The sequence below is a fragment of the Equus przewalskii genome, chromosome 8 (assembly GCF_037783145.1).
Source record: "Equus przewalskii isolate Varuska chromosome 8, EquPr2, whole genome shotgun sequence".
Taxonomy (NCBI): Eukaryota; Metazoa; Chordata; class Mammalia; order Perissodactyla; family Equidae; genus Equus; species Equus przewalskii.
The window spans coordinates 8,121,849-8,147,491 of record NC_091838.1 but is presented as its reverse complement, the minus strand read 5'-3'; positions in this window follow the sequence as shown (position 1 = coordinate 8,147,491).

Sequence of the window (25,643 nt, the reverse complement as noted above, 5' to 3'; positions counted from 1 at the left end):
GTTTCCCCATTGGTTCCTGCTTCAAACACTCCGGTTCCTGTGTTTCCACGTCTCTCCTCTGCCCTCTTCTATCCTCGAAGGCACCTTCAGCAGCCTTCTCTGGAGTTTCCCACCGTTACTTTGGCCCTTTTATCTTGCATTAATATGGAAGCTCCATCGCATTATTCTGAGAATATGTTGTCCAAAGAAAATGTTTTTGATGTATTCCTTGCAATTAAACACATTCCCTTGTCTCCTAATTTGTACTTTGAAATACAGAATTTTGAAATATATCAATATTGTCGCTAAATACTCAAAATACATCATTCCTGACATCTATGAAATTAATGAACATTAATTAACATTCATTATTCTTCAAAACTTATTTATTCCCCGTGCTTGTTCATGTCTTTTTGTGATTTTCTTTCATGTATTTTGATTTTTCATATTATCCCGGGGCTACACTTGATATCCTCTTTTTGATGGTTTTTACCTACCATGAACTGTATTCTGGTGACTCATTCTAGAAATATTTTGCTGGTTTTTCTTTCTTTTGAGTTTGTCTGTTTGTTTTTAATATTTTAAAAATAAAACATCTTGTCATTTTCCTTACAGAATCACTTAAGGAAAATGTTGGTTTTCTTATTTTCTGTGGTCACAATAAAATAAGTTTAGGAATGATAATATGAAAAGGTAATATACTTATCCCATAATCTTTATGAATGCATTTAATAGAAATCATTTTTGGTAAGATATCTTTAACTTCCTTGGAAGAACAGAACAACTCATTCCTTATCTTTCAGTGGTACTAAGAAAACAGAAACAATATTGAGAACACATTTTCCACATGTTTTTGACAAAGCCTAATAGTTTTTAGTATGCTCATTAGAGGAATCCAAACAAAACATTAAACAAAGGGAGAGCAGATGTGTGCTCCAAATGACTCTGCTCCCTTGTTGCCACACCCAAGGCAGACATCATTCATTGTCATTGCCATCCTTCCCACGGAGCACAGAAAAGGCCATCATCCTCCTCTTCATGACTGGAATTTGCTATGAGATAAAAATGTCTTCTTACAAAGGTTCTTACTTTAAAAATGTGATTTATAATGCTTTAATATTCTCATATGTTTGAAATCCTTCTTGAATTAAATGATACTATGGACTGAAATGTTTTCAGTTTCTCCAAGATCTAAAGTTTCCTACACTTTCTAAATGTCACGTAACTTTCTGGGACCTTGCTGGTTTTCCTTTTGTTCTAATTCTAATATTAAAATATATCCACAGACCTTCATGAAAACAGATTTGAAATTTGAGTTAGAGATGTTTCATGCATGCCAGCTGTTTATTAACACTTTAATAAATATGCCTGACATATTAATACCAAGAGACGAAAAAGGAAGTTGCTCAATTATCTAGTATCCTCAACTCTAGTGCTATGAAAACATCTGGTTAATAAGGAATTTAACAAATGGTAGCTTTGGCTTTGTGTGTGAGGAAAAGCATCCTGTGTTTTGACCGTAAAGTTTGCAGTCTTAAGAGAATAATAAGCTAAAAAATAAATTCCACTAAGAGCCAACCCCCATGGCCTAGCGATTGGAGTTTAGCACGCTCCACTCCAGTGACCCAGGGTCATTTCCCAGGCATGAAACTATGCCGCTTGTCTGTCATGGCCATGCTGTGGCAGCAGCTCACATAGAGGAACCTGAAGAACTCACAACTATACACCGCTGTGTGCTGAGGCTTTGGTGGAGAAAAAGGAAGAGAAAAGGAGGAAGATTGGCAACAGATGTTGCCTTAGGGCGAATCTTCTCCTGCAAAAAAGTAAAAAATAAATAAACAAACAAATAAATTCCACTAAAAGTTAATATTCTGAAATATCTTGTAACAATATATCTAGTAATCAGAGTATTTAATCAGCTTCCTTTTGTCCATCTGATGGCCAGCTTCATATCATAACAAGACAAAAATTACAAATATTTGCTCCTATTCTACTGTGAGAGGCCCACCAATGATGTTCATGTCCTAATTCTCAGAATCTGTGAATATGTTGCCTTATGTGGCAAAGGGCCTTCGCAGATGTGATTAAGGAGCTTGAAATGGAGAGATTATCCTGATTATCCAGGTGGGCCCAGTGTAACCACTGGAGATTTTCTAAGTAAAAGAAGGACACAGCAGAGTCAGAGAGAGATTTGAAGATGCTGTGTTCCTGGTTTTGAAGACGGAGGAAGGCAACACCAGCCAAGAAATGCAGTGGCCTCTAAAGGTTGGAAAAGACAAAGGAATGAATTCTCCCAAAGAACCTCCAGAAGGAACACAGCCCTGCCAACACCTTGATTTTAGCCCATTGAAGCCCTTTTTGGACTCATGACCTCCAGAAATGTGAGATCACAACTTTGTGTTGTTTTAAGTTGCTGTGATTAAGTGTTGCCCCACCTAGCTCGTGGAAACTTGTTACAGCAGCAATAGAAAACTAATACATCCTTTAACCCGTTCCAGAGGAAAGAAAAACGGAAGGCATTAACTCTTTGTAATCCTTTACCTGAATCAGAAAATGAATCCCTTAAAAATGTCCCAGATTTTTTTCTATTTCCCCTCAATATGCTGTTACGGTACTGAGAAATGTTCTCTTCATTGATCATATGCAAAAGGTACATTTTTCTTCATGACTTCAAGAAAAAGTTTCTGTGAAAGGTAGAAAGTAACACTCTCAAGACAAAGCAAATTATTCCAACAGTGAGCAAAAGAGAATAAAGGAAGCGAAGAGTTTAAATTTCCAAGGTCAGAACATATTCTTAACAATGACTTCACTGTCACTTTTAAGCAGAGCATTTGCTCTAGTTTCATTTTCATGCCTTGGGAGTGTTTGGAAGCTCGACAGTGAGGGTGCCCCACGTGACTTTGTACACACAGCATAATTGTCATTAGCAAATGTTCTCAAGTAGACTTTGTAACCATTCAAATCAACAAATCAAGTGTGCTCTTATGATAACAATAAATGTGTGAAGCACTTTGAAATGTGCTAAATGCTAAAGGCTAAAATATTACAGATTTGTTTATATAAGCCTCACATGCTAGTCCATATTTATGACATGTAGCTTAGCATGAAAGGGCAATGAGTTTCAGGACAGAGATTGCTCCCAAATCCTTCAAGTGTGATTTGAGGGGAAGTGGTGCAAAATTCTCATTCCTCAATATATGCCCAGGCCAACATGGCATAGTTCTGAAGATGCACAACAGAGTGAGATTTACCAAAGACTATAGATTACCAAGAGACATTTAAAACAAAAATAATTTTTATACTAGAGCATTTGCTCATCTACTCGTTCTCAAAAGCTTTATTATACAGCAAAAATATAGTAAAAAAACATAACAGTAAAGATAGAATACACAAGTTTGGGTTACAATTCAGGTTTAATTTCTTATGAACTTCTTATGAACTACTTATGAATATCATATCACTCTCTCTGGCCCCCAATTTCTTCATTTGTAAAGTAAAGGTAAAATCCAGCACACGTAGGAAGTAGTGTTGTCTAATGGTTAAAGCACAGATGCACAGATACCGTCTGGGTCGAAATCTTGGCTCCCCGACTCACTCTATGACTGTGGACTAGTCATTCAATGACCTTCGGAATACCTTTGTCACCGTTTTCTCATCTGTAATGTATCACTTACCTAGCAGGTTTGTGGGTAAGATTTCATAGAAAATATATCAACACACTGTGCCTACTCAATCTGTGTGACCTACTGTAATATGGTTGCGGTGAGGAACAGATGAGGTCATGTCTGAAAAACACAGCACGTAGTGTCATTCAGATTCATTGATTTGAAAGCTGTATAACATAAGTATGTCATAGGTATATATAACATACATAGTACGTTGTATAACGTGTTTCCTCAATTTTAGAACACATCTTCTTTCATATTATTACATTTAAAATATTAGAATGCATCTTACAATTGACTTTTATGTTTAACATGGTAGTTTTTTCCCCAAAAGGTAATATTAAATTTGTAATGGTGGGCCAGCCCCGTGGCCGAGTGGTTAAGTTCACACACACCACTTTGGCAGCCCAGGGGTTCACTGGTTCGAATCCTGGGCATGGACCTAGCACTGCTCATCAAGCCATGCTGAGGTGGTGTCCCACATAGAACTAGAAGGACATACAACTAAGATATATAACTATGAACTGGAGGGCTTTAGGGAGGAAAAAAAAGAGGAAGATTGGCAACAGATGTTAGCTCAGGGCCAATATTTCTCACCAAAAAAAAGAGATTACTTTCTTTTAAAAAGAAATTTATAATGGTGTCTTACAAATGAGGAAATGATACACATATGTATGTAATTCATATGTATGCATGTATTGGTCAGGAAATTTCCTTATTCCCCAAGCACCAGCACAGTGTGGACGCCAGAATTTGCTCAATAAAGATGTGTCATGCTGTGAATAAATAACTTACAAACATCTTCAGATTTAACTTGGCCTCCACTTTTCCCACTGCCCTCTCTCACATTTCAGTCTAGCTAAAAAGGCTTTTGGTTAGTGGATTGCTCCTAGATGTAATACTGGACCACCCTTGCCTTTGAAATAAACACAACTCTCATCCTATCTGTAATAGTTTCTCCTCTGAAACCCAGGCTCCCGCTGGTCTGTCTCCTTTGGGGCCTCCCACAATTCGCCACCCTTCAGTTTCCTTGCAGCAGGCAAGCTCCTGCTCCAACATTCCTGTCTGCTTCTCCCCCTCCCTCCCCATCTCCTTTCCAGCAGGCACAGGTGTTGGAAGGCTGAACAATCAGGAGCAAGGGGAAGGTGTTTGTAAGCCAACATGGGCAGGGCGTCTGCGTGGAACTTCCCAATGTGTATTTCTCCATTTTTGCACTCGTGAACAGGAACCACTTTTTACCCATCTGTATACCTTCAGGGCACAGTACAGCACTTGCCTCAGAGCGGGTAATGCTGTTGAATTGAATTATTAAAGTGGACTAAGTTACAAATTATTTATTCATGCTCTGATTTATTAGTTGACCATTTATTGAGAGCTTTGAGCTAGTTGCTGGGGAAAAAAAAAGATGAATAAAATTTCTTTCCTTTCACAGAAAGACTCACAATGAGTGGGGAGACAGATTTATAAACTAATAATTATAACAATACTAAGAATACAATCAATACATTTATGTATGAAATATCGTGAAAGCAGATAAGATGCAAGGATTTACTAACGCTTCTTGGGAGAGGGGAGAAGCGATAACACCGTTGAATTTTGAAGAATGACTGCGTAGTCAAGGGGCAGAGAATTTGAGCCATGAGAATTACTATATAACCCAGCAATTCCACTCCTACTTATATATCCAAGAGAAATGAAAACATATGTCCGCACCAAAATTTATGTACACCAATGTCATTGCAGCGCCAGTCATAATAGTCAAAAAGTGGAAACAACTCAAATGTCCATTGACTGATGAATGGATAAATAAAATGAGGAATATGCATATGATGAAATATTCAGCAATAGAAAGTCCTGGTATGTGCTATAATATGGATGAACCTTGAAAACATTATGCTAAGTGAAAGAAATCATATTGAAATTGTTTAATGAATACTTTTATAATATGATTTTATTTATATGAAATGTCCAAAATAGGCAAAAATATACAGACTGAAAGAAGATTAATAATTGCCTAAGGCTGGGGGTGAGCGAATGGGGAGAAATGGGGAGTGATTTTAATGGAAACAAAGTTTCTTTCAGATGTGATGAGAATTTTCTAAAATTGATTGTGGAAATGGTTGCACAGTTCTGCAAATAGACTAAAAACCATTGATTTGTATATTTCAAATGGATGGTAAGTGAATTATGTCACAATAAAACTAGATACAAACAAAGGAACAAGGAGCAACAGGCAGCCCCAAAATTTACTAAAAATTTCCATATGAAATTGTTATAACTAAGATGTTTACTTGTTATATTGTAAATAAATGTTCTTAAAATAAACGACAAAAGTTCGTAGAGAGGAAGAAGTTGGTGACAAATGAGAGAGAGGAGGGGAGAAAGCAGATAGAGGAGAAAGTCTATAGACTGGGGTTCTTGAAAAATTTGTGAGCAGGTGGAATCTAGAACACAGGGGATTACATCTTCCACTATGGTGGGGAAGGATGCAGGCGAGGATAGGCAGAAAAGCAAGTGTGCTAATTGATGGGAGTACAATGAGTTGAGTGTTCCCACTAACTGGATTCTGTGGTCTCTGGGAAGCGTGGCATCTTCTGTGAGTGATGGAGGAAGGGAAGGTAGAGACGTGGTGGAGATGGCTGCCAGAGTGACAAAGCAAATGTTCGCTCAGTATTTTATGCACCCGTCTGTGCCATAAAAACACTGCTGAAATAAAATACAAGAAATAAGTGAACAGTCTTAGCATGAAGCCTTAACGTGAACAAAACTCCAGGAAATAGAACATCAGCTTTCATGATAATCTTAACATAGTCATGTGAATGGAAAAAACTTAATTATGAATACCTCAAAACACTTTCCTTAAATATGATTCCATTTATATGATTCCATGTTCTGTGTAAAGTTAACTTTTGCAAAAAAAGTAAATTCTCTTTTTTAAGGAAGTCCAAACTAAGAAAATAATCCTTTTCAAAAAAGTAAATGAGATGGAAAATAATACATAAATAAATAATAAAATTTTTAAAAAGTGCAAATGTATGGAAGCACAAATAATGACATTAAAATATTAATAACTAACACTTGTATCACACTATATGTCAGGCTCTGCTCTAAGCCACGCACATACACTCATTTAAGACTCATAAAATCCTATGAGGTAGGTAATATATTCCCAATTTATATAAATTAAGATGAGGTATGGAGCAGTTAGGTAGTTTAGCACAATTGACATGGGTGGTAAATGTGAAAGATGCAAACCCAGGCAGCCATGCTCCGTACTTTCTATGCAACACTGGATAAATGGCGAGATACGTCCAGGAATTATCAGCTGCCTTTGTGGTTGAGATGAATATAGGCTGAGTAGTGATCAGAGCCAGAAGATGAAGCTAGAACAGTAGGCGAGGATAAGTTTGTCAGTATCCTCAGGTATGGAGACCAAATTAGGATGGCCCCAGCTGGATAGCTGCTCAATGCATTTATTTATAAGGGAGTTCCAAAAGATCACTAGGTGCAAGTAATTTATCAGAAAGATAATGATATAGAGAAAAGCATATTTACTGGAATTTCTCTCAGAAAAAATTTGGAACATGTTAGCAAAGAAAACTGATCGAGCTTCTTGGGACAAGAGATGATACCCTGAGAGGGATGCCTTCAAGCAACAGCACACGGTTCGTTAACTGCCCTTTTTGGTGAGATACAATTAATATAAAATAAAGTGCACACACATCTTATGTGTTCAGTTGGATAGATTTTGACAATGGTGTTTGGCTGTGAAATCACCTCTCACAACAAAACAAGATATAGAATATCTCCATCTTCCAGAAAGTTCCATATTCCCCTTCTAGTTAATTCTCTTTCCCACACGCTATCTGGTTCCTTCATCATAGATTATTTCTGCATGTATTTGAGCTTCATGTAGAAAACTGTATACAGTATGGATTTTTTTTTGTTTAGTTTCTTTCATGTAATGTACCATTTTTGAAATCAACCCGTGTTGCTGTGTGTAACAGTTATTTGTTCTTTTTTATTACTAGATAGTATTCCATTGTGTAAGTGTAGGACAAACTCTTAATTCATTTTCCTGCTGAGAGGGCAATTTTTCCAGTTTGGGGCAATTATAAATGAGACTGTTATAAACATTTTTGTACAATTCTTTTTTTGCAGACATATGTTTCTATTTCTTGGGCAAACACATAGGATTGGAAGCGCTACACCAGAAGGTAAGAGTATTTTTACTCCCCCATAAGAAAGGTCCGTCTGATTGTTACAGGATTTTCACTTGGCAGAACAAGGTCTGGAAGTCTGGGACAAGAGCTGAATTATGCATAATAATTGGAGGGAAGCCGAGCGCTCCCTTCTCCCCCTTTTTACATGCATGCTCAGCCTCATCCATAAATAATCGATGAACAAATATTGAAAGACCATTGGTTTGAAAGAATGATAAATTATTAACCTACTAGAGGCAGCAAATGTCCTAGTCTGGCTTAAATATACCATAGTTAAGAACGTAGATTTTGTTTTGAAGATCTTAAGTGACGCGATTAAACCCATGTCTAACAACCGTAACTTTCACGTATTTTGGAAGGTGGACTAGGAAAGGGGAAATAAGTTAAAAGGCTATTACAAAAGTCCAGGTAAAAAATAATGAAGTCAACATCTTTGGGAATTCTCAGGAGGGAACTGAGTTCAAAAGATATGCAAACACTGTGAATTGTATGTGTGTGTGCTGGTGCATTCACGCGTGTGCATGTGTGTTGTAGCAGAAAATAATTTTGTAATAGTACTCTCTTTGTTGTTCATTCATTGCATCTGCTGCACCCACACACAACAAATTTATTACAGTCTAAGCAAAATACTCAGACCAGCCATTAAGCTGAGATATCCCTACCTCCATATCTAATGTGACTCGTAACACTCTCAATATATCATGGCTTTCTGCCTTTTTTCTGTTCAGAATGTTTCTAAAATTCTTGACCTTTCCAGCATTGCAGCTTGCCTTCAGTGCTCGAGTTCTGAAAACTACAGAAAACAAAACATCCAAACGGAATAACATATGAGAAGGATGTGAATATCAAACTCTGCCCCAGGTCTTAGTGGCACCTCTTTCATTGTGTTTCTCAACCATTTTCACATAAAACAGGCAAAGACTGGCTAGAGATAAACTTTTTTATATCAGATTCGGAGAAAGATCAGCAATCTATTATTTTTCAGCCCAGAAAGTCCTGGAAGAGCTTATCTTTATCCTCTCCTTGCTGTGACGGGCTTTGTCATTCTGCTAGCTGGCACATCAAATCATGATCTCTAACTCTGACTGAAATAAAACTGGCTGGTCACGGTGTGGGTCCCTTTCATACATTGTACGGTCTCGGTTTATTCAGTGGAACCGACCTGCAATTCTAGGAGACAGGAAAAGACTAAAAGAAAGCAATTAAGTTAGAGGGAAACATTTTTCATGTTTTCTCTGTCTTGTGACTAGCATATTCATGGAAACTCCATTCTCCAGGTTTATTCCAAAAATAATTTTATAAATTCCCTGTGGGTTATTGGCCTATTATTCATATTGTCTCCCCACTTTTCCCTTGGCAATCTCTTATTCGAATATTTTTCAAAATTGGAAATCGATCCTCAATCAATCGTCTATTATTAAAAGTCAGGGATGTTAAACGTTCAGTACTTGTTGGGCAGAAATGCAACCCCTGATTAATTAACTATTAGGAGTACTTATTAAAGGCTACACTGGTTGGTGGCTTTCGTAAATCAAGGTTGTACAGTTTTTTGTGCGTCACTGGCTAGTCAGGATCATCAGCCTGTGGGATGTCTGGAACGAGAGTTGTGGTTGTATCTGCTGGGAAGGTGGCTCTATTTGGAAGGTAACATGCCTCAAGAATCAGCAGGAGAAGGGCATGCTAACTCCGGCCCTGTAGGGCTTTCACTGATTCCACAAACCATTTCTGCAGCAGCTGTGGACACTCACTGCATCAGAGTCAATCAGAAAGGCAGCCTTTATGTATGTTCAAGGGACTTGCCCAGCCTAAGGAACCTGGCTCAGCAAGTTCTCATGTACATCCACACACAGTGAAAAGCAATACATGGGGCTTCTAGTTTGGAAGAAACAAAGGCTCCCTCTGCCATATAGAACTTCATGCAGGATTCTTCATCTTTCACCAAATTAAAACTCCAGGCTTGAAGAAAAATTGCTGATGATAGTGGTTCGATGCTTCGGGCTCTACTCGTACAAGGAGAAGATTACAAACTGATGGTAAAATCGGTTATTCATCTAATTAGGCAGGAAAGGGATACAAGCCTTTATTGAGAAAAGAGATAAAAACCTATCCTGTCCTATTTTCTCTTCAACTAGGTCAATTTACTTGAATTTGAGTATCCAGGAACCTAACTGGCATCTTCAGAACTATAATACCTCCCCTGTGCTAAATAGAATATGCTCACTAAGACCCGACACCCACGCAATACCTCCATAAGGGCTGAATAAGGCGAAATTCTGCAAAACAAATGACATTAAAATGTTGAAAGTCTATCCATAACGATGGTAATCTGTCAGCTAATTTCTAATAGAGATAACTTCTTTTAAATTTCTCATTAAATTGTCTTCACAAAAAATAATGAATGGTGACTTTCTTCGAAGATATTTTGTTTTTCATACGTCTGAACACAAGAAAAATGTTTGTCTTTATAACAAGATTTGTTATAAATTTATTTATAAATGAGATTTGCCTTTATAAAATAATATTATTGAACGATAATATTTAAAAACAAAAGCCGGAAAAATTTGGCATAGGATGTCTTCCCATTTTAAAAAATCTTTTTGACAGTATTTCTCTATGAGTCAGGGCATTACTCAACTCCTCCACAATACTAGACTTCGTGTGCCGAAAATCCTCCCATCTTAAGTTTCCTGAGACCCGCCAACGTGCTACCAAACACCAGGTGGGTGGATTCTGATGGATAATTTTTAAAGATAAAACCTACGCATTATCCAGAAGACAGAAAAAGTTCTTAAAAATCCCAGTGGTTTTGTTTTGTTGACATAGGATTAAATTGTATATCAATTTTCTAATCTACTTTTGTAGAAATAAAATCTTATTACAAAGGATTCATAAGCCTCATTTTTATTATATTATCATATTTCAATGAGGAGCCATGACTTATGTTTCTATTCCTTCCCTACTGTGTTGACGAATGTCTCTGAGCATAAGATACATCACGGCATGGGAGAAAAGCATGAGGGCTCTGGAATCAGACAAACACAACTTCAAATTTTGCCCACTTTTTTTAATAGACTTACAAATTGTTTTCTCATGATGAGAACTCTTAAGATTTATTCTCTTTGCAACTTTCAAACATACAATATAATGTCATTAGCTATGGTCACCATGCTGTACATTACATCCCCAGGACTTATTTACTCTAGAACTGGAAGTTTGTGCCTTTTGACTCCCTTCATCCATTTGTCCCACCCTCTATCCCTCACCTCTGGCAACCATCAATCTATGGTCCATATCTGTGGGCTTGGGGTTTTTGACTCCATGTATAAGTGAAATCATATGGTATTTGTTTTTCTCTGACTTACTTCACTTAGCATAACGCCATCAAGGTCCATCCATGCTGTCATGAAGGGCAAGATTTCCTCTTTGTTTATGGCTAGTAATACTCCATTGCGTATATATACCACATCTTCTTTACCTATTCATCCATTGATGGACACTTGGGTTGTTTCCATACCTTGGCTATTGTAAATAATGCTGCAACGAGCATGAGGGTGCAGATATCTTTTTGAGTTATTTTTTCAGTTTTCTTCAGGTAGATACCCAGAAGTGGAACTGCTGGATCATATGGTATTTCTACTTTTAATTTTTTGAGGCACCTCCATTCTGTTTTCCGTGGTGGCTGCACCAATTTACATTCCCACCAACAGTGCACAAGGGTTCCCTTTTTGCCACGTCCTCGCCAACACCTGTCAACTCTTGTCTTTTTGATAATAGGCATTCTAACATGTGTGAAGTCATATCTCATTGTGACTTTGATTTTCATTTCCCTCATGATTAGTGATGGTAATGAAAGTCTTTGAACATAAGATACATCATGCATTCTAGAAAAAGCATAAGCTCTGGGATCAGACAAATACAATTTCAAGTTTTGTCCACTTGTGTGAAAAATTATGTGACCTAGGACAAATTACTTTCACCTTTCACAATCAGGTCGCTCACACTTTGAATGAGTGCTATATCTACCTGGTCAGGCTGTTGTGTTAAGACAATATTTTCAGAACATCTAGAAAAATTCCTGATAGTTATTATTACATTAAATTATTTTATTTACTGCTATTATCATCTTCATTATCATAAAGACCTAAGACTGATTCTATATAGTCAACATCACTGGAGGATATTTTTAGTAATTGATCATTCATATCTGTTATGTCCTTGAAACCTTTTTTGTTAACTTGATCTGCAATGTGGACTTATCCTTATATTTCTAGCTGTTGTTGTTTTATATTTTTAACATAATTAATATAATATTTTAATATGTTGTTTGACACACTGAGGTTAATTTTTGTTAAACATTCGCAATGGATTATCAATTTGCAGTGAATATCCTATTTAAAGTTTTGTTCTTAGAAATGTGTTTGGTACACTTTCTATCTGTATTTGCTAAATATATCTTTACCTACCTCCTTGTTTACAATCGTATTGCACCATGTATCTTAATTATTCACAGCATATGGCTAAATTTTGTTCTTTAATTCATTTGAGTGTTGCTGTCTTTTAATGAATTTTATATTTAGTTCAATAACTTTTTATAGTATTTTGGCTCCCAGGAAGTATGTAGGAATACTGTTGTCGGGACCAACACATGGGTTAGAGGACTCTAGGAGTCAGGTTGCACAATACTGAGGCAGTATTGCTCTCATCAGGGTTGATGTCTCCAGGAGCCAAGACTGGTGCAAAAAAGACAGTAGTATGAAGCAGATATAAAGTGTGAAGTAGAGATGGATGGAGAAAATAAAGATCAGGATCAAACGAGGTATGAGGAGAGGAAAGTTTACATTTTATTTTAGGACTAAGTCTGAAAATATGTGATGAATAGGATTCCCTTTTATGCTGCTTTCATATACAATTTGGAAAATACTAAGGTTTAAATAGTTCAATTTACTTTGGACGTTATTATCTTTATGTGGTATATTTCTTGTTTAAAGAAATTTTCTTTTTCCTTTTTCCATTCTGTTTTTGGAGGGGCTATGTAAACTAAATCTACCTTGTCTATAACTTTTGCAGTAATTTAGATGATATGTATTCAATTTTTAATTTTATTAGTGTGTATCTTGTGTTTTTAAACTTTTAAAGTAATAATTTATCTAATTTTTGAAATAAAACACCAAGCAGATTTTTAAAAGTTTATAATTCTTTGAGGAGAATCTCAGAGCTTTCATTATCTTTCTATATTCATCTATCCGCCAGTTCTCACTCCCTTGCAATTTTCCTAGTTTTCTATAACATAATTCAGGAGATAGAGACCTGTATTTTTTAACAGTCTTTCCAATATACAGGACTTTTTTCACATAATTTTTATGCATTTAATTTTGAAACCAAATTCCATAATTATTCAAGGAATCCCATTGACCTTTTGGTTTTGATATTTATCATCAGTCTCTGTCATCTACAGCTTCCTATTCTTAGATTCGAAATTTTGATTTGATCACTGAAGAGCATCTATGCTGGAAGGATGACCTGATAGAAAATATGCTTTTATTTCTGTAAACATTTAAAACATCTTGCTGTACATTTCATCCGTGAAAATTAATTTGGCTACACGAAGATACTGCAGGTGGTAAACTTTATTTTATTGTTTCCCGGAAGCTGACCCTGTAGAAAGAGATCTAAACTCAATATAATTTGTACTCATTTTTAATTGACTTGGATGCTTATAAGGTATTTTGAAATGTTTTTGAATATAGCTGGGTAATAAAGCTTTTCATACATGTATTGAACCATGTCATTTTCAATTCAGAAACAATTTCTGCTCTTTTTTTCCTTATAAATTCTGGTCATGCATTCTATTATCTCATTAAAAGACATCTATTACCTTTATCTCATTTTCTATATATTTACTCTCATCCTTTTCATCTGTTTATACTTTTTGCCTGTGCTCCAGAGACGTATCTCCAGTTAGTCTTTTACATCGTGAGTTCAAATGTAATGTTTCTGACTGACTTCATCTGAATATGCTATTCATTCACAAACAAACATTGCTCATAGTGCCCTGCTCTAATGACCTGCTTATATGAATATAGTTGGTATTTATTTTCATCATGTTGTTTTGAGTTTAAAATATTCTTTTTTTCTTGCAGTAAATTGATTTTAGAGAAGGATGGTCCTTTGATACCAGAACGGTGGATCGTGTGTCTTACGTTGCAGTCCGTACACGTTTACTTGCTGTCTGCCATCCCCTCCCAGTTCCACACTTTATTTCTCTACTTAAAAGGAAGGTTCTGTTTAATTGAGGTGTTGGAATATGACATTAAAGGCTATCAAAATTGCCCTGGGTTCTACAAGAGTTTTACATGGGATGTTATGCAAATTCTTCCACTTAACAATTCAAACTAGTACGTTACAGGATCAGGGAAGAAGTATTAAGGGGGTGTTCTCAAATTGCATTCTCAAGTCATGTCTCATCACCAGTTCCCATTGGATGATCTAGATCAGGGGTGGACAAACTATAGCCTGCAAGCCAAATCTGGCCCACTATCTGTTTTTGTAAATAAAGTTTTATTGGAACACAGCCATCTCATTCATTCGTTTATTGTCTATGGCAGCTTTCAAGCTGCAATAGCAGAGAGAAGTAGTTGCAACAGAGACTATAAGGTCTGCAAAACCTAAAATATTTGCTATCTGGCCCTTTACAGAAAAAAATTTGCTGACATATAATCTAAATTCCATACCCCCAGTATAAACTGGAGTGCTAAGGACATCTGACTCCTTTTTTATTTTTACTATCATCCATAAATAGCATGGCCTCCTTTTCCAATAAACAACCAGAATAGCCTGGGGCACCAAAAATATCAACTTCTACCTTATCATAAAAGTATCCTTGTTAAGATTGCCAGATAAAATATGGATGCCCAGTTAAATTTAAATTTCAGTGTATGTCCCATGAAATATTTGTCTATCTGAAATTCAAATTTAACTGAGTATCCTGTATTTTTATTTTCTAAATCTGGCAACCCTATCGCTGATGTATATGCAGTGGATATTTGCAGATCAAATCAAATGTTGGGTCCCATTGTAGTAAGGGAACCAAAATAGCCCCGGGATAAAGAAACTATTTATGAGCTAGTGTTTTTTGACTCCAAATAACAGAAGACCCAACGCTAGTTGGATTAAACAATAATGAAATGTATCATTTCACAACATGAAGTTCATAGTCAAAGAGATGCTCTACATCAGGACTCCAAATTTACATTTTGACAGCTGATCTCCCTCCTCTTTGGGCTGGATTGATCCTCAGAGTGTAGCAAGATAGCTCCAGAAATCCCAAGTACTACAGCTGGACAACAACTTTCAGAGTCAACGATGAAACCATATCACTTTTGTGTATCTTTTGAAGAAAACAATCATTTTCCAGAAGTACGATAGCAGAATTCCATTTAAGTTTCATCGCCTTGGATTGACAAAGGAAATGAGATTGTCACGATGGTCTTGTGCTAATCCTTTGGGGTGGGGTATTGAGAAGTTAACGATGATGACTGCTATAGTCCACTTCTTTGGTTGCCCAATATCTACCTATACTTTTATAAATGCTAATACCTACATAAACATATTCATATCCTTCCTGGAGAAAGACAAAAATCTCTTCTGCATCCAGACACAAGTACAAAATCCCTGGTTTATATGCAGTTTATGGCTCCTTGCAACTAAGGCTAAAAGATAAGAGATCCAACCCTAAAATAACCAATACAAAAAGGGCAGAAAGGACAAGATAACAGCAATAAAATTCCCACCTGGATAAAGGGGAGAATGAGAAATTAGACATAAGAGGTATTGGTATTAGCACACCCTGTATATATTCTGTTGGAGAAAAAAGATAAGATTCCCTGCCCCGGGAAAAGAATATTTTCCTGATCAGCCATCCTGGCAAAGTTGTTCTGTTGTGTGTGTATAGAGCCTTGTATGTTTCCCTCTATGACCGTTCCTGAGGTAAGCGGCGTAAAGATACACCTCGCAGAGTATCCCAACACATTAGCAAACCATTTTGTGCAACTAAAATTTTAGTGGCCAGTATATTTCCATAGAAGAATACAGTTCTCCTAACAATTAAGCTTCAACTAGTTTTGCTTCCAGTCATAACTAAAGATCTTCATTTAGACATGATCTTGGATTATAAAAATGTCTGGTTTCTAGCTATAGATTTCTGTTCCTCCTTTCTCTCTTGGCCTCAAATCAACAGCCTGTGCCTTGAAGGAATATGACGCAATTGCCTTTAGTTGGGAAACATCATGAAGGATCTGATCTTTTATCCAGGGTTGGTCTTTTTCCAGGCAGAGAATAACTAACAGGAGGCATTTTAATGAAACCCAAATATTGTGACCTGCTAAGTTTCTGCCTCTCTATTGCTATTTGGACTAACTTTAGCTGAGATAGAGTATGTGGCTATTCTAAACATTAGTGGACTTGGTTATAAATGAACGGTACAAATGACCTCTTTGCTGAAAAGCCACGTTTCTCTCCTAAATGCGTTTGGTTAGACCACTTTCAGTCAAATCTAATCTTTTTCTTTTAGGAATTTACCAACAGCATTAGGAAGCATTAAATTATCTCAACATCCTGAACTTTCCCTGTGGTTTTCCTATCACTAGAACCTGTATGGGAATTGATCTAAGTCCCATTGTACATTAGGCAACAGTCTAAATGAATGTTGGCAACTGCTTAACTATGGTCATCCACTTCCTGGCTTAGAGTAGTAGAGTATTCCAGGCTAGAGTTGTCACTTCCCACCACTGCTTTCTCCACTCAGCAAATACTCCTTTTAGCGTATGTTCTTTGTAGCACTCCACTTCATTTTGCCACTTTCTTTGTCATCCAGGAAGATGTCAACATCAAGTAACAGAAAATGCCAACTCAAATTGGCTTCAATAAGAAAACATATTTATTTCACACAACTGGAAGTCCAGAGGTAAGGCAGGGCCAACTGTAGGTATCCAAACACTAGAATGTTTTGCAAAGTAAGAAAATAGCTTGTATCTTCTATTTTTTTTAACAAGAGCAAGCAAGAACCCTAGAAACACTAGCAGTCTTCACTTCTTGTCTCACTGGCCAGAATTTGTCACGCATCTATACCTGAACCAATCACTGGAAAGAGAATTGATAAGTATCACTGTTGATAGTCATCATTTGAGTGATTATCACAAACCCCAGTAGTGTATGTAAGGCAGAGACAGAGTCATCCTTTGTAGGATGGAGCAGTGGGGTTGATGGTGCTTTTCTCCCCTGATTTCAGTAATGAAGAGCGTTAACCTCTTTTAAAACTGTAAAGTGTACTAATTTCCTTCTATCTTACTAATTGTAGAGAAACAAGTTATTATTTTTAGATGACTTTCTGGTCTTTTTAAGTAGAATCTGGGGATGGAGGCAGGAGTCAGTATGGGCACATATTGCTATCTTATATGCAAGTCACCTCAATTTAAAAAAAGATCTGTAAAATCTGTAATATTAAATCCAAATACAGAAGCACATTTTTTTTGGTGGTAAAATAACTCAAACAGTTGAAAAATATTTGTAAAATCTGTCTTTTGGGATTTAGGGAAAAGAAGGTGCCATTGAACTTCAGAAGTTATAGTTTCCACTGTAAAGAATAAATTAAGAGAGACACTTAAAAGACCTTCTAATTCATAAAGGTAATCCTTTGCCCTGGTAAGCAATATTCACTACTGTGAGGTACGTGAGATGCTTTCCTCAGATTTTCTTCTGACATCTTTCTATTCTGTTGCATGAATTCCACAAACCTCCACATACTACATATCAAGACATTGAAGCCTTGGGTACTTGATGTGGCAGAGTCACGTCTCCTGTCACACCGCAGAACCCTACTGGAGACCATGTCTGATGCCAGCTTATTTCAACAGCTTTGTAATTTCTCTCCATCTTATATTTCTTTTCTTTCTATTCCATCCTGAAACCAACCGCTATGTTTAAGGGCCTCCTTCTCTGGCCTTCATCTATTTGCCATTTACTTAAACAAATAAAAATGCGTTCCTATGAAATAATTTTTTGCAAGTCAGATATCTTTTCCTCATATCAAAAGATACAGAGAAAGGGCTAGAAAAAATTGTCCTCCCTTCTTATCTTAATTATCTATTGCTAAGGAACACATTACCACAAACTTAGCGGCTTACAACAACACACATTAGATGTCTCACGGTTTCTGTGGCTCAGGAGTTTGGACACTGAGTTTTCTGTTTCGAGGTCTTACAGGTTGCAATCAAGGCATCAGCTGGTCTGGAATCTCATCTGAGGCTCAGGGTCTCTTCCAAGTTCCTAAGTTGTGGCTGTTGGCAGAACTCAGCTCCTTGGAGCTGGAGGACTGAAGCCCTCGGTTCCTAGATGCTGCCCACAGTTCCCTGCTGTGTGGCCCTCTCTGTGGGCAGTTTGCAACAGAGCAGCTTATTTCTTCCAGGCCAGCAGGAGAGGAGAGTGAGTCCACTGGAGTCGTACATGTCTATAGGTCATGTGTTAGAACCATGGGAGTAACATCCTCACCTTTGCCATATAATACAATCACAAGAGTGACATCACCTCCCATTTTCTATATTGTATTGGTTCAAACAAGTCACAGGTCCTGCTCAGAGCCAGGGGGAGAAGACTACACAAGGGCATGGTAATGAATAGTCTGACTCCATATTCGAATTTTGATGGCAGGCCATTTTTATGCCTCACCCCTCCTTTTTTCCCTTCTGCCCATATCCGAGCAAGCTGATAGCAGTCTGGCAAGCTTCCATTGGAGCCAGTGGGAAGTTTACCCCACACAATCCCTGGCTACATGTAGAACCCTGACCCTAGTCCCACCCCGTAACTAGCATAATAACCCCAAGCCGGTCTCCTTTCCCTGCTGTTAGGCCATTTTCAGACCAGCCTGAGAAGTTGGCTGTGCTTTCCCACAAAGCCTCATCACATGAGTAACACATCTTTTCATGCTCTCTTAGTGTATGTACAGCATCATTCTTGACTTCTGAACCAAATTTGGGGTGTGGGTCAGTCCTGCTTCTGCAGAGTGTTTACAATAGGCATAGATACCAGGAGGTGGGGATCATCGGAGTCACCCTAGGGTTTATTCACCACACCAGCTTTAATGTTGCCACAATTATGAAAAATGCATGGTCCCTCTACTTGAAGCCTTTTTAGCCCTTCTATTATGGGAGGCATAGAAACCCTGTTACCAGGAAATTCTGCCTTCCTGCTATGATAATATGTGGGATAACTATAGATACAAGAAAAACAACGTTTCTAAGATTCCGCATTTTCAGACATCAGTAGGCATATTCACAAACTCGATTATATGTGCCATTGACAAAGAATATTTTGAAAATAAAAAGATAATGAGAAAAGTTTAAATATTGAATTGATAAAAATATATATAAATGTATCATTGGGTGAAAAGAGGATATAGGCTCAACATAGCAAAATACTGTGGTCACATGTGCATTCCTGCTGTAAAAATTAAGTGTAGTGTGACTACGTCCGCAGCGGTACCTGGTCAGGGGCAAAGTCCAAATGGATTCTGAGCAGTCCCACTTTGGTCAGGATGCGGGGTGCTTTTTATACTCCCAGCTCTGCACAAGGCTTCCAAGATCTCCAATTTTCACTCAGTGAAGGTGCAGTATCTAGAATTGTAGAGCTGTGGTTTGTCCGTGGGCAATGGGTCATCAGGGACGAGGGCATACATACTGGAGAAGAGCCAGTAATGACCCCCTTCAACTTTGCTCCCCAGGCTTGTAGTAGAAACGTCCAACCCGCTCCTCCCCTTTGAGGAATCAGGCCCATCTACTCCTCCTTTCTAGACGTAGTGCCACTTCCCCACCACCCTTGCCTTACTAATCGGATTACCAAAAGTATACCTCCACAAGTAATAGGTATGTCCTTCTCACTTGTATTTGCACATGTGTCTTTTTGTGTCTTCTTCCTATTTCATTGTAGGCTTAGGGAGGCAAAAACAGCCCTTACATACCAATAGAGAGTGAAAGAAAGCGGCAAAAACTCAGAAGCAGAGATTAATATTTTGAGCATAACATTGCCTCCAAAAATAGATTTGTTTGTTTTAACTTACATGCTCTTCCTAAAATGATGATAAGATCTATGCTAACTAGTTAAAAATACATGAAGACAGTATTTTGAATATATCAGCTTCATGGAGAGCCTATTGTAGGTAGGGGCTACGTTCCTTTATTCTTTGTAATTATAGGGCTCATGATGGTGCCTGGCACTGAGGCACTTAAATGTGGATTTAATTAAATTCTATGTTATACTTAGCAGCAAGTACTTAGTTTAATTAGAACAGAAGTTCCTGTTTATGCTAACATATTATTATTCTTTATCCTTTGAATTGTGAAATAGATTCATTATGCAAATCTTAAAACTGCATTATTTTCACAGAAAAAATAAAAATGATGTTCCTGTGGTGGGATATACCACTGCAATAGGTTAATATTTTTACCTTTCGGTTAGTAATTGATTCACATGGTATCCCGACTCTGTGACTCTGCCGCCCAATATGCAGCCTTTCTTTGTTCCAAGGTTGTATCAGTTAGCAGTTACTGCATAACAAACCACCTCAAGACTTAGTTATATAAAATAACAATTATTTATTATTAAACATCGTGAGTCATAAGGCTGGGAATTGGTTGATGCTGACTGGGCTTGCTCATGTTTCTGCAGGTTAATTTTACTTTGTGTGTCTCTTATCCTCCTCCCAAGAACTGAGGGCCACTTGAGGAATGTCCTTCTTGCAATACGACAAAGCCTATAAGGAGCAAAGTTTCTCAACTTCAATATTATAGATATTTTAGATGGAATAATTTTTTCTCGTGGGCAAGTGTTGTGTCCCTTATAGGATGTTCCATGAGCATCCCTGGCCTCTAGATGCCAGGAGAATTCCCCAAGTTGTGACAACCAATAATGTTTCCAAAATTGCCAAATTCGCTTGAGGGCAAAGTTGCCCCCAGTAGAGAATCACTTCTCTAGAGCACAAGCAGAAATGCGCAAGGCTTCGTGAGTCCCAGGCCTGGAGGCAGCATGCCATCACTTCTACTTCGTTCTATTGGCCGCAGTAAGTTACAGGGAGAACGCATAGTCAAGAGGAGAGGCAGGCCACCTGCCCATGGCAAAGTCACACGGGAAAGGATACGAATACAGGGAGGTAGGAAGAGCGGGGCTATTAAAACAATAAATCTGCCTCAACAGTTATGAGTTCAGGAACTTCTCTCTGGTACAGCTTCTTCCAAGGCTCTATAATGTTTTCCATTATTTGTGATCGTATTAGAACAAGCTTCCAGGACTTAGATCATGTACTATGATTACTTCCCTTTTGTCTGATTATTTGCAATACCTACTAGACGTAATAGGTATCACATAGTAATAAAAGAATATTAACACCTCCATCCATTAGGTTTTTCGATATAACACACAAAGCAATCCAATCTAAAAATCCTTTAGACTGTAATGTTAGCTTCTAAAAATGATAAATAGTTATTTCTTACCTAAAAAGCTATATTCACACATAACTGGGTACATGTACAGAGCAACAGAGAATAGCCGGCTTGTTAATACGAATGCAAAACATGTGCTCTATGAATCACAATTGTGTGCATGTGTGGCATACGGTAAATAACACGATTTAAGATCTAATTGTTTTCAATTTAGAAGAAAACAGGTTGCAGATGTTGGCTAATCTTTTTTTTTTTTTTTTAAGAGAAACAACTATGTCTTAGGGGAAAGAGTACATTGAAATTAATTCTGTCTTTCACATTTAGGTAACCTTGAGCAAAGTCACTTAATCCGTCTGAGATTCAATTTTATTCAGCCATCAAGTACATTAGGCTGGATCATATGAAATTGCTAATATTCAACTATTTTTTACCTTCAAATATAGCAATTTCACTTGATTTAATAAAACAGATCACAGTGTCAGCCCCACAAGGTTTCTTAGAGGGTTAAAAGGGTCAGTACTAATAGATTTTTGAATCAGACTAAGACATATACAATGGTAAATAATCAGAGAAATACAGAAATCCATGACACCAACACAGAACAGTCTCCAAAGCAAAATCAAAACAGCATTTCCCAGGGAGCATCTGCTGTTTTTTAATAGCTGTGATCAAATTCCAAATTATAAAAATGATAACACATAAAAATTAGAGTTGCTGAAAACGGTTGGAGGTGGTGATGGGAGAGAAAAGAAAATTTTCTTTAAAAATAGAACAAAGACTAGCACAAAGAGATTAAAAATAAAATCAGGGTCTGTTTTTCTGAATATTCCTGAGGGGGCAAATGAGTCTACTGTTTTTCAATTCTCTGAAGCAATGACACTTGACGGTGGAAATGAAACACAGGATTAAAATGTTTTCTTTTGAAGCTGGATAAAAGATGAGTCATACTTTGAGGCAAGTTTCCTAAAAAGAGACTTTAAGAAGAATGAGGTAATAAAGAGACAGTATGAGCACAAGTTTTTATTAAATTCCTCTTAATTATAAGAGAAAATGGTTCAGTTGTCAGTTGGCCGCCCTGCATTATGTTATACTCATTTCAGCAAGAGTGTAAAATAAACAGTATCTTTCTTTAAAAAGCAGTAAAAAGTAAACACTGTAATACTTAGATTAGTGGTTTCAAAACCCAATTAATCATCAGAATTACTTGGGATGCTCTCTTAAAATAAAAAACAAATCACAGAGACCCCTCACTGCGGTTGACAAAATTAGAATTTCTGGGCTTGAGGTTCAAGAATTTGATTTTTTCAGAAGCTCCCCAATTCGTTGTAATCACTTGAGTTTGAAAAACTCAGTTAAAACTTAGGTCCCATTGTTCTTTTTCATGTATTTAAGCTGATCTTATACCCACACACCAGAGGCCAAGTCTTTTTTCAGATTCTTATGCCTATTCTCGGTTTGTTGTTCCACAAGTCAAACTTTGTCCTCTCCGTGCTCCGAGCTTCTGTCTGACATTAGGTTAATAACTATTAATCTGCTAAGGCTGCCATAACAAAATACAACACAGCGGGTGGCATAAACGACAGACGTTTATTTTCTCACAGTTCTGGAGGCTGGAAGTCTGAGATCACGGTGCCAGCGGGGTCAGTTTCTGGCGAGAACTGTCTTCCTGCCTCGTAGGCAGTCAGTTTCTCCCCATGTCCTCATGTGGCCTTTTAAGTCTGTGCACATGGAGAAAGAGAGAGAGGAGGAACGTGAGAGAGAGAGCTCTTTGGTGTTTGTTGTTAACCGAAATGAGCATCTTTACGAGGCAAAGATAAGTTTCAAAGGAAAGAGAGGCTTTATTAAAAGGTTTGCAAACCCGGGAAGTCCACCTCAACCCACAGGTTGATAGGTGACCCCCTCCTCAGTCTTGGTTGGCTGGTTTTTAAAAGCAAAAAGTGCAGAGTGTGCAGGGTTAAGGCTGAGTCCAGCTCTGACTGGTCGCCCTTTCCAGCTACAGTGTATCTTGTGTCCTGGGATTTCTAAAAGTTCTAACTGCGGGGAAAGACTACTGCATTGTTCTTCAGCCACCTGGTGACAGTCAAGGTTAAAATGTAATTTTTATGTCTGCCTATAGCTGAGCCTGGAGGTGGTCATGGTAACCATCACATCAACTCTGGCCTGGTTCTTATCTCTTTCTTGTATCACTTTTTATAAGGACACTCATCATACAAGATCAGAGTCTCACCCTTATGATCGCATTTAACTTAATTACTTCTTTAGAGGCCCAATCTCTAAATACAGCCAAACTGGGGGTTAAGACTTCAATATATGAATTTGCAGGGGGGACACAAAAATTCAAGCCATGACGATAACCAACTACTTCCCGCCAATGAATCAAACTAGTTGGTTTCAAGACGTGTTTAAGAGTACCACTTACGACGGAGAAAAAAAAACTTAAACCAAAATGAACTGTGTTTGCATCTTTTGTCTGAAATGTACAGATATCCAGAACAATGTACAATGCCTAAAACATTCAATAAGTGGTTGTGTATTAGTTAACTCTATTCTTTTAGAGGAATGCTTATGATGTCCCTCCCTGAAACATTGGCTCCATTCTCTGGCCTCGCCCACTTTAGAACCTAAACGTCCCTCACAGGCAAGGAGTGGGAGTTATGACGTTCCTTATGGAGGAATCTGAGGGAAGGGCAGGCGGAGATGCATATGTGTCTGGAGAAGGCTCCAGTTTCAAAGACGACGTTTTTACAGGTAATTTACAAAGAGGAGTTATTGAATTTTTTTTAGGAGAAAGAAAAGCTACAGTAAAAATATCTGCTGGATTTAAGCAGTTCATGTTTTTCTTCCTGATTAATCCCATATCAGACTGGATATGAGAGACTAGATCCTGGCTGAGGCAAAGACAAAAAACTCCAACTTTAGTTACAGCAATTTCTAGGACTTTATTTGAGGAAAATAATCACCTATGAGATCAATGATATAAGAAAATATGTTCATCAAAGATTTAAAAATCTAAAGATAAAATTGGAAATATCGGAAGTACCGATGAGAGAATAATGAGATGAATTATTGCATTTCCGGACAATGGGACACATTGCAGTCGCTAAAAGTGGAAAGTACAAGAAATTTTAACGAAATAAAAACATTCCCTGTATAATATTAGCTGAAAAGAGCATAAAGGACTGTTCTTAGTATTATGATAACTTTATCTAAATATAAATAGATAAATAAATAAACATCCAAATGAGTAGATTAAATATATATATATATGCTTAGAAAAAAGATCAGAATGAAATATACTTTAAAAATTTAGCTGTTATTATTTCTTGATGGTAAACTTAGAAGCCATCTATATTTTCCTCATCATAGTGTTTTTTTTATTTTCTAATTCTTTGGTAATAAACTTTTATTACATTTTTAATCAGGAAAAATGTTTTCAAGGAACAAAAGTGAAACAGAACATAAGTGAAAGAGTCACAGTGTTAACTCCTTCTAACATTAGGGCAGGTAGGATGAATTTTATACCTACATGCTTCTATTGACCTTTCCCTCAGACAAATTAACATTTAATTCTCAGAAATCTGAATTTCCTACATTCTAAATTCTTCATCTTTCTTAAACATTTCTTCGTCTTGAGGCAAGAGAATTGGCCTAAAGCGTTAGTAGTATCAAAATGACAACTTTCCATCTCCCATTTCTGTAGGTTCAGCTTTGAGCACCTTTAGTCTGAGGTGCCTGCAGGAGAGAGAAACGGCTCCGCTAAGGAAGCCATCTGCTCCAAGAGAGAAGTTGGGAGTGGAGACGCAGCTGTGGGAGTCATCAGCTAGACGCTGGAGTTGAGAACAAGGAGCAAGTATGATCAGCCAAAGAAAGCACCCCAGACAAGAGGAGAGAGCAAAGAAGTGAATCCTGAGAACTGCCAACACTCAGAAAGGGGCTGAGAAAGGAAAAGAAAACGACGAAGGAGATGGCAAATTTGATGGAGTACAAGGCAAAGCAGGCGAGACAGGTGCAATGGGAGCTGAAAAGAAGACAAAATGGCTTCCTCCAGGGGGGAAAAGCGAGCTGATGGGGACAGTGGTGAGAGAAGGGATGTGAGCTGAAGTAAGTGGTATAAGCAGGAATAGAGTGATGGAAGTCTGTTTGGCGACGGAGACTTTGAAGATGGAAAGATAGGTTGGAAATCAAATTGTGAAAGATGTTGAATTCCAGGTTAAAAAGATGGACTTTATTCTCCAAGCTGTAAGGGCAGTATTTAGTTACAGTGAGTCTTGAAGGCCTGAATTTGATGA